The following is an 11,132-nucleotide window of genomic DNA, read 5'->3' as shown; positions in this document are numbered from 1 at the left end:
AGAAAGAAAATGGCAAGGAGGAAAGCAGCTCACAGGACGGTAATCGGAGTGTGCACCTTAAATAAAGAAACGCTTCCCGTAGTGGGAACAGAAACTGGGCCCCTTGCGCTAATAAACTGGAGCCTCTCCAAACGCACTATCCACGCATTCCTGTGAGTTATCCTTCCAGTTCCTTTCATAGCGTGGAAATTGACTTTTGACTTTGGCTGCGTTAATGTGGGCTTCGGCTCGGGGCTTTGGCGATTTGGATTTTTGAATTTTGGAGGGTGAAGTCTGGATTTCCATTTAAATGAGTTCGCATGCAAAAGGCTTTGATAATTAACTATCCTTCTCTTAAGAAGGTCTAGACCTAAGAAAAACCGAGCTACAGCTAATGAGGAACACTAGCATTACAGTTTCCTCAGTCTCCGAATCTGATTGCTAAGGTGTTCGAATATTTATTATGGTGTGCCTCAATATTTTCCTTCCCTTTCTTCTCCTGTAGGCTTCATCTCTCAAAATAATAAGTGGCACTAAGAGCTACTTTTTTCATAGATTCTGCAGCACCTGCGCTAAGGGGCAGATAACGGTTGGATTGGATGTGCGGTTGGGTTTTCAAAACAAGCGGTACATTCCTATATTAAGCCGAAAAAACTCCTAAAGGCCACCTTTTGCTTATTTTCCGCATAGGGGTAGAACTGTGTATCCTCAATATTTTCTTTAGGTCATTTTAATGTTTCCCCAGAGGGTGGCCGGTAGCAGTAAACAAAAAGGCGATGCTCTTTGAGTGTCTTGACCGGCATAATAATAATGTGATCGTGTGATCGCAGTTTTAGGCTATCGTAGTGCAGCTGTCTTTTCTTGTAAAATATTTTAAAGACATTCTTTAGGAAACGCTTGACGTCAGAGGGCAGATTTCTTTTGGTTTTAAAGTAAATTTACGTCAAAGCAAAAAGCAGTACTTCTGCGAAGTAGACAGTTAGAAGGTCACGACCAAATACTTATTGGTTAAAAGCCAGTCAGCTGAAGAACCACCCCGTATTTGTTGCAGCCTTGGCGACACTGCTCCAAAATGTTTCGCTTCGTTATTTTTATGTATATGCTCGTAACTTTTGTATGGGCGACTCAAGAGAAGACGTGTCAGTTTGGGACATGGAAAACCAAAATAGATGGATATACGGTAAGTACAAAAAGATATCTGAACTCTTGTATTATAGTGTTTATGGTCGGTACTTGAGCTACAACTTCCGATCATTCAGATGAAACAATTACCGTTCTGTTATCAAAAGCGTGAACAATATTTTATGTCTCTTATAACTATAAATTCATATCACACCGTCGATTGCCTAAAAGATACCAAATTCGTCGTGTGAGTAAAAGTACATTCGTCGTTGGAGTAAAACTACAAACGGATACGCTTGGGTATAATGTACAGCATTGGTACCGGCCGTAGAACGCTGTTTTGTGTTCATCACATATTGAAGCCTCCGAATGGAACGGTCCAATAACTTTTTTAATTCCATTGCAGCTCAGAGATTTGCTTAAAATACTTTTTGCAATGTGATGAATGAATGTTTTCAATTATAATTGAATTTGTAACTCACCTATGCTTCTCAGGTAAACCCTCGAGGGGGGCTGTAATGTAATAAAGAATTTTCTATGCTCGCGTCTATTTAACAAAAGAAAAAAAAATCTAGATGATATTAGCCGCAAAGAATCACAGCCTTCCTAGTTTACAAGTATCCTATAAAAGAGTAACTCAGGCCCTGTTGTTTTAGAGCACCACATGTATACTCTTGCCACCGTATTCTTTTTTGGTAACTATGAGCCTACTTATTTGTATCGGTGGAGGCTGCAGGGAAAGTAGGCGTACATACAAGAACAGCTGCGGGAGCAGTGCTTGCGAGCATGGCGGCAATCCTGCACTACGCACGCACGACAGCTGTTCCTCTTTTTTGCTCCCGTTAAATATCGTTCGTTCTAACAAGGTGCCCACCCTCTTATCTCCGAGCGGTCTTCGGTAGCTTTTGAAGATAACGACGGGCTCAGGGATTTTCAGGCGGAACACCCTGAAGGTATTCCGCCTTAAAAGCCCTTGACACACTCGAGAAATGTATGGGAAGGGGTTGAAATGATGAAATCAATGTAAACGCAATGGCGATAAGCTAAGCATCAACGTCACGTACTCCTACAGTGCCGATACTCACGTAAAGATTTCTACGCGCCAGAAAAGTGCGCCTCAAATGTTGCTGTTTCTTCCTTAGCGCGGTGTATTCATATTTGGGGATTTATAGCGGCAGGTTAAGTTTTTATGTTCACAAACAATGTAACCTTTATTCCTGATATCTTTTTTTCGAAATTTTAATATCATTCCGTTGAGAAGGTCTGTAGGCCACTGATACAAATGTCAAGGCAAATTCTGCTTTTAAACTGCGCTGAAACAACCAAGCGGTTGGTTCCTTACTACCAGCTTCGGCAAAATCTGATTTGCAGATGAGCCCACCTCAGTAAGATATTCGGTTGGCCATTCATTCACTTTTTTGTGCTGCATCAACGACGACCAATTGACTTAGCGACCAGCTTCCTTCGTTGCACCTCGTACTTTTTTCCCTAAAATGACGTCGCGATTTTGTTCCTCGGGTAACTTCCAAAAATAAATTTACCACTTAGTTAATACACATAAGCAGCAGAACCTTAAATTGCAGCTGTCTACGTGTACATCAATTTGATTTAGAGCGAACATTGCAGGCACCTGTAAGCAGCAGACCACAAAATTCCAGCCCCCTGTCTAATTACACATCAATTCGATTTGAAGCAAACATTTCAGGTGTTTCTCTGTGAAAAGAGGGGCGATGGAATTCAATATTGAATTCGTGTTACCCGTACGTGGTTGTTTACAGTGGTAAACCTAACTGTGAATTGTAACAATGCGGACAGAGAATTCTCGTCACATGCAAGAGCTGGCTGTGTTCCTCCGTAACTAAGTTCATACATATATCCAGCCTGCTGTTTATAAAAAAAATTATGAAATAGTGCTATCGGTATTTTTATTGGTCCGAAATCTTATCAGAGCTACTTTCGCCTGATTTACTGTGGTGGTAAATGGGTTAAAAGCCAACATTTTAAATGACTGCAACAGAAAATTGTGACAGTTTCGGTTTTGCCGGCACTTTACAGGAGGTTACTTTCACATATCTCCCCATCCTTTACACTTAAGAAACAGTCATCAGCACAAAATATCACTCATAATGGCATTATTCAAAAATAATATCCCCGATCGTCTTTCTGCCGACGTTCAAAGTGAAAGGTCCGAGATGAACGCCTAGAGCTAAATAAAGAATTAGTGCCTCGATGAATATGATCTGGCTTGATATATTTATCCTAGACAAGGCCATCCTATTTTATCATGTCTTGAAGTTTCTTACTAGGAACGTATTAAAGTATATTTTGCGAATATGTCTGCATCATTTTGGGAGAATTATGAAAGCTATGGCAGTTAAGACTTTTTGCGAATTTCTTCGACGGGTGAGCCGAAGCAGTTGACAAACCTTTCAATTATTTTCTTGGGCCTATGTGGTTGTTAACAGATAAAATGTAGCACAAATATTTCACGCACGAGATTTAAAAAAAAACTGGCTTGCATACCTTTTTCACCCTGCTGAAGTCCTAATGTCCTTAACACCTTGCTCTAGACGACTGATTTTACTAGCCTAAAACTACTTATCTTTCTACAGCTTTTCAGCAAAAATAATTCAAGGTTCGTGATGACGAATCGATCGTACACTCCTTCCGGTGGTGCCAACCAATCGCTTTGTCCAATGACTGGAATAACAGCATATCCTTTAGAAGATCACGAGCTGCAGAGACACTTTTTCTATGTCAACTTGACGGCTGAATACCCAACGTACGCAAGTCGTTTTTCTTTTTTTTCTTTTATACTCAACGCACTATAAGAGGCTCAAAGGCTGAACCTTTGAAGTGTAAAATACTCTTCCTAATTCGTGAATTACTGTTCACGTTTATTCTTCCCGTGGAACAGTTTTAGTTTGTCAAAACACAGCATAAAACATTACATTTCTCGTCATTGCTGCACAGCAACAAACAATTTCTTATATAGCAATTCTAAACAAATAATTGTGCTGAGTTCCAAATTTATTGCTCTAGATCCCAAAATGTTGGAACCATCTGTATTAATACTAAAAAAGAGCGACTGCCTGCATTCGGCCCGGAACCTTTGGCCTCGACGCACCGGCCAATGGTGTAATATTTATATCAGCTGGTCATATCACTGAAGTTCTTTAGAGAAAGGGGTAAAAATTCAGTGCAATTGGTTCAATTGATGCTGACGTCTCATTCTAAAACTAGCTAAGTACGGACATTTCTCAATCGAAATAACGTGGAGGAAGGCACGTTAATGTACCAAGGGTGGCCAAAACAGTTTTTAAGTCTTCCTAATTTTAGCAGAACTTGAGTCATTCTTGTAGACAGCTCATACCGTGGGCACAGCAGAAGAAGACATGGCAAAGAACGCTTGTGGTCGTTTCTCATACTCGTCACTTCTTTTCGGGTGTCCATTTTATGCTATGCCTAGAAGCCGTCCCAATTTCACACTTTTCCAGTGTTCCGCAAATTATGTACAAGTAGCAAATGCCTGTCGGTTCTTGCGACCATATCCCAATACCCTGGACCCATCTGTGTTAAGCAAACAAAATGTTCACTTGCTTCATTAGCAAACGTATCAATTGGAGCTGTCATACTGTTATACGTTCTTCTCCAGTCTAATCGAGACTTCCCCTAATCTAATTTGTAACTCATATGCTGTAGGCGTGTCTTTTGGCTTAAGTGTTCTTGTCCGGTGGTACGTCAGATAACTGTATTAAATACATCTGCTATAAACACATGCCTTAAAAGGTACTTTTATTGTTATCTTTATTATCAGAAGAAAGTCTACGACAAAGACATTTCAAAGCCTATTTTTTTAAGCACTGAGAGAAATCGCAGATATTTTAACGTTGAAAAATAAATGGCACACAATGTGTCAATATTTGCGAATTACTTAAGGTGCATCATCGTCTCATCTGGCCATTACGTCGGTCGGCTTTCGGGTAGCACAACCGTGGCTCTTTCTATCATAGGGGTGCGTCATCGGCATCGAGGGGTCTTTCTTCTTCAAGTAGGCCACAGTTCAGTTAACCTTGAGTCGCAGGAGGACCTTCATTATGAGTTTCAGGACCATATAAAATAAGAGGAAAGACCAACGGCCGCGACGTCCCGGTGATGCCGTGGTGGTTCTATATACAAAGATGGCGTTGAAATGAAGAAGAAGCAGCTCCAGATATAGCTGCTCACGCGAATACGGGCACTGATGATGGTGATCTCATTAGTTCAGAAATGATGACACCTATAAAGTGTCTACACTTGGATGATTAAAATCCCCTAAAGAAAGGAGGGCGAATCGGGCCAACGTACAATCAGTAAATAAAGAACATTTTAATGCCGGATGAAAAGGAGGGAAGATAGCTGATCATCGACAACATCCACAGAGTTGTTGCTTCGAACAATATAAACCATGGGGACAACAGCAATTTTCAAGGGTAACGTCACTGCTACTGCAGAAGTAATGAACACGTGTATGACAGCGTTCAATCCACGCCTGCCGGCATGGACGTAGCGGTCATAACGACATGTCGATCGTGTTAACCAATTCACAGCAAAACATTTCCCTACATTTTATTCTTTCCCAAAGCCATCTTTCTTTTAAAATGATGTTTTTGGCAAAACATGAACCGATGGCGAAAGAAATGGTTTCGCGCTTATTCATGACGCTTTCACTGTTACGATAAAGGAACAAGAGATTGATTAGATGGGATTGGGAATGAGCTTGTAACGATTATTTCGAAAAGGGGCTGCTTGCGTTAGCCCCATTGCTTTGACAAGTCTGAGCGGCAGTAGGAAGGCGCGCATAACGGGAATTATCAACCACGTGAACCGTGTAGGTTACTGCGCAGTATTTGGAGTGTTTCTTTATTTATCCCAACTTTGTTGTAGCGCAATAAAAATTGGCGCAGCCTGCGCTAGTGGTGCAAGGCTGAAGGAATAGCAGTGCTTGGGTCGATCTAGCTTATCCCCTCACTGACAGCGAATACCAGGGGAGAGAGAAAGAGAGCAGCCGGCCCCGAGCAGCTCAAGCCCTTTTGGACGACACTCTAAAGCTTAGACTATTAAAGTATGTACAGTCATATTTTACTCAGCAGCCATCGTTGTCATCCCTTTCGTCACCGTCTTCCGGCAGCACAGCCATGTTGGACAAAGTTTCTTGTACCGCGTCCTCACCTCGGTAGACCCCCACTTCTTCGCAATCTGGTCCGGTGGCTGTGTCCAAATGTTGACTCTGAAGGAATGGCTTAACAGATTCGTCGTCATTTTGGTCAGCGCGGCGGACCCGTGGCGCGCCGGTCACTACACGACGACGACTCTGAAGGCGGAAGCACCATCAAGGGGCGTAAGCTCAGCTAGGACGATGCCGGGAGGTCGCCGTCAGGAACGCGCCCACGTGTGCTCGGTGTATTGTTTTGCTAAAGCCATTGAGCCCAGCGCCTCGTTCCGGGGAGGCCGGGCGGTTTCTGCGAAACAGACGCTCACGCGCGCAGAAGGTTTTCTGTCTACGCTGAATACGTCGGACGGATTTGCCTCAGCCTAAACAGGTATGCTTTTAAAAGCTTGCCTACTTGCTTTCCCATATATAAAATAATTTGCAGAAGTCTTCACTCAGAGAAATATCTGCGCGGTTTTGTTTGCATTTTAGGGAGAGAGTGTGGCGTTTGTGTTAAAAGATAAACATTTGGTCACAATTTGTTGAGTCTTATTTCCCGCAGATAGCTTAACCTATGTGCTCTAAAAATATACCCCTTTGAGAAGTAAAATAAACAAAAACACAGGAAGGCTCCTGATGTAGCTTTCAGGGTCGACCTACGTCTCAGAGGGATTATCGGTAGCTCGATAACACATTAAAGTGCCTCTCGGTGACGTGTGCTTAATTTCAAACACGAGTTGATGGCGGTGGGCTCCACTTTAACGTCCCCTGTAACAGTATTTCGAATGTCAGTTGTAGCTAGTACAACATTTAAGTTTTCAAGTATGCATTCCATGGTTTCCAGCCGGGCGGCAAAGTCTGACCCTATTCCTGCTAGCGCTGTTGTAGCGCTCTTGAGATCGGCAAATGCTTTTGTCATGTTTTCAAGAGCTGGTGATAATAGGAGCAAAGAAATTCGTTGTTGCGCCAGTTATAATGTGCGAGAAACCTGTTAAGGACAATTCTTAGATTTGTGATAGCAATTCTCTTATTGATGATTTAGGAATGCGCATGCTTAAGTTGCGGTGGATTCTGTTTAGCGCCGGAAGAGTATCTCCAACGCATGTATTCTGGGTGCAAGGTCAGCTCTTAGTCAGAAAGTTTGCTGGAACCATCGCCTGAATTCTCGATCTTGTACTGGAAGTCAACAAGTACTGATTTGAGTAATCCCATTACCCATTTCGCTTGTTCTTGGTGGTGAGAAGCTGTTGACTGCTTGAACACAACAAAAATTTCTAAACATATTTGAAGGCGCGAAGTTTTACTGCCAGGCAGACGTGCTGTACTGTTGTTGTCACAGTGTGCTAGTAAATGTTCACTCTACACCGGAGTGGCCCACGCGGCAATTAAAGCACCCGTTTTCTGGGCGCAATGGGTTTCTTAAAAATGCATATTGAGAAAATCAAAGAGAGTCCAAAAAGTACAAAAAATTTTTCTATTGCGGTCGCAGTACCACTCTTGAATTAAACATTTCTGTACTTGCCAATACCCTCCTCTACGACCGTATAGTGGTATGCACACGACGGAGAAACCGACCGTGTAGCTATTGGGTGTGTGGGCTTAGTGACCGCCGGGAAGTAGGTCATGTAGCTGTTGCGCCAGCATGTCACCGCTAGCTTAACAAATTTGCATACACAAGAAATGAGCGAGTATTATGAACGCATACTGCACTTTAAATCGTCATTTGGGCTACTTGCGAAAGCGTAAAATAAATATCCGCTGCAGTATTAAGATAACCTTCCTTCGCGGATTAGCGAAGTACTCGGCGCGCGCCTCTTAACGCTCACCACCTGTCACGTCGCTGCGCCGTCTTCTACGCGAGGCCGAAATTATTAAAACTAGCTTGTTCTGCATAACGGCTACCGGTGCTCTTCGGTTTGCAGTCGAGACCAGTATGCAGGAGCTTTAAGGAAGAACTTGGCTCCAATCCACGCTGTGAAGATGGTTGTAAAGCAAAGCTGCAAACGACACCCACAACAACTGTCCATGCGAGGCCACTTCAGTTCACACACGTGGCTCTACAAAAGAGTGAAACCGTTGATTGTGCCTGGGGTTACATAGAATTCGCACGAGTGGCGTCCCGAACGTACAAGCGTCGGCCACGGCCTGGCTAGAGCGTCGGACGCAGTCGCTGTAGCCCGGACGTGCGTCGACAGAAAGAAAACGGCGAGGCGCGTTGTTCGAAGGGTGAGACAAACGAACCCAGCCATCCCGATGTGCTAGCTCGGGGCTACATCACCTCGAGACACAAGAGTGGACACCGAAATAATGGGGCGTTTGAGCTTAGTGATTCACATTTATACCGATTCAAATTAGTTTAAAAAGTTTGAGAATTGCGAGAAAGCTGCGGGAACTGTTATAATCGCTACTTATCACAACCAGTGTCTTATTTGGCATTTTTTATACCTGGGAAAACACAATTGAATTGGTATTCAACAATTTAGGAAGTGGAGCCCGGTTCGTTGCTCGGAGTGCGAAAAAGGTAGCGTTTCTCTAGCGGCCAGATGTCTGTATGTCGTCTCTACGTTTTGTTTTCGGGCCCTGCAAACCATTTTTACGTATCTTTGCAGTATTACCACTTTATTCCGTAGTGTCCGGGTTACTCAGGAGTTGCTGTCGAATAATATAACCAAGCCGTACTAAGGAAGCGCGCATTGGACGCGGAGCTGCGCCTATACAGGCCAAAAGAACGGCCGCTAAAGCAGAAGACAAATCCGGGTCGCGCAGATGCGCCCGACGGCGTGAGCGCAAGGGCACACTGGGTGAATTCGCCGCGCCATCTACACTGTGCTCTGTGAGTGAAAACCTGCCCTTCACTCTACAGCCACGTTGGGAGTTTCTTATCCCGCACGCCACAAAAGGACCGCTGGCTGGCAGAAGTAGAATGCTTTGCTTTAAAATGTCGCCGACGCAGAACCGCATGTGGCAGTGGCATGGCGGCTTGGAAGTTCTGTAGAGATTGGTGACCAATATCATCCATTAGGGCGGATATCCGCTCAACCGTGAAATCTTATGCGTGAGCAGAGGATATGCCTGAGTTGAGGCCCGCGTACGGTGACTTCCTTGTCTCGCTGGGATTTCTCCGCTGAAAGCTTCGTGCGGCAACAAATAGTAAATGTCTTTGATGTTTATAGAAAAAACTTGGCTGGCGATTACGATGCTCCCTAATGCGATATTTGGGCGCAGCAGTGTGCTGAGGCATCACTCTCGGGTGGGTTCCTTCTACGGCAGCGATGATGGGCCTCTGCGTCGGCGGCGCGAAGTGTGCCTCAGTAACGAACCGTGACCCGCGTTTTAGCCAGGGAACGCACACCATCGTCACTGGCACGACCCCCTCACCTTTCTGCGAGCGTCGCGCAGACGAGCGTCTTGTGCGGGCACAGCATACTGCCCTTCAGAGAGCGCTCGCGCCACCACGGCGAACCGCCCTACCCTCACCATTTCTTGACAAGCTCTTCCTTTGCCTTCTTTGACTATTCGGTCATCACAACACTGTCCTCCCTTGCATTCTTGCGGTATTCGGTCTTGGCATCGTTTAGTTGGTCACGCCGACAACGCCGCTCAGCCCAGAAAAGGCCGCCAAAGGGATGTGCCCCCAAAGCGGTCAGTCTGTTGTAGATATCCGAGTGAGCGGATATCCGCCCTAATATATGCTATTGGTCACCAATCTCTACAGAACAGCCTAGCCGCCATGGCACGTTCCGTTCTTCGTCCCGTCGTAGCGCTGGTTTTTAAATGCAGTCATGTGACAAGAGGCCGCAATAAAACAACCTTTCGGTTAGAGTTCGAATTTTGCAATGCAACCTGCAATGAAACCGGAAAAACACTATTCTCACGTTCGGCTCTACCTACTCCAGGGCTAACGCACTGGTAGATATGAAATTTTATCATCAGGACCAGGACGGCAAATATAACTGGATGAACTCCACATTGTTTCCCGGTAAGTGTGCATCCTAAATATGCATTGTAATATTTTCATTCCTTTATTGAATCAACATTTCCGTTCTCGTACACGCTGAAGGGCTTCTAGAATGCAGTTAAAATGTTTTAATAAAAAAATACGATTCGTGAACCCGTACATCTTTGAGAAAAATGAAGGTCCCATAAACTACCGGCATAAAAATGTCAGTCGTACCCACGATAGAAAACGAGTGCCGTCAGTGCAAACTCTTGAAAAAACTGCTCAGTTAATACCCACACCGATTACAACGTACACACGGACGTTTATCATAGGAACCTATTATATGCACCTCTTGCATCTCTCAATCATGCGAAAGGCTGTACGCCTTTTATGGACGTATTTGTTTGCAAACGTTGACTGGGTTGTATTGACACCGTAACTAGAGCAGCAAATGCACTTATACTATATAACAGTGGACAATAACTGATAACACCACTTATATGCAGAAAACAAGGCACGTAAAGAACAAAAAGGGGAACATTACGAACCAAAAAAATTGGTTATTTTGCTACTGTCAAGATGGAATAATAGAAAAGCTAGCTGGAGTAGAACGAAAGCACAAAGCAAAATACATTTTTTCGTAATTTGTGCTTCAGCACATATCTTAGGTAACAAACTGAACCTTAGAGGACTAGAGTTTCACTCTAGCTGGCAAGGATAAGGCTGTTCATTTTCCCTCGCCTCCTAGGCATCTGACTTTCCGTGTGCCACACATACCCAAACCACCCCACCACGGAGCAGGACAGTCAGATCGCATGAGGCTGTGCGATGATCCCATTGGAACGTCCATCCTGCACCATGAGCATATATGGTGTTGAATATTACAGCGAAGCTTTCGAT

The 11,132-nt window shown here is 44.1% G+C and overlaps 1 long non-coding RNA gene across 1 annotated transcript; it reads left to right on the top strand.

The window, feature by feature from the left end:
* The first annotated feature begins 1,032 nt into the window (after positions 1 to 1,032).
* On the top strand, positions 1,033 to 10,270 carry LOC144167300 (uncharacterized). The gene is made up of 3 exons (XR_013321934.1): positions 1,033 to 1,159; positions 3,714 to 3,883; positions 10,189 to 10,270. It is a non-coding gene; the product is annotated as an uncharacterized LOC144167300 (long non-coding RNA).
* The last annotated feature ends 862 nt before the right edge of the window (positions 10,271 to 11,132 follow it).

The sequence above is a fragment of the Haemaphysalis longicornis genome, unplaced genomic scaffold, assembly GCF_048455015.1.
Source record: "Haemaphysalis longicornis isolate Haplotype H1 unplaced genomic scaffold, Haemaphysalis longicornis Haplotype H1 scaffold_2, whole genome shotgun sequence".
In the NCBI taxonomy this organism is placed as follows: Eukaryota; Metazoa; Arthropoda; class Arachnida; order Ixodida; family Ixodidae; genus Haemaphysalis; species Haemaphysalis longicornis.
This window is presented reverse-complemented; position numbering and strand designations above follow the sequence as displayed.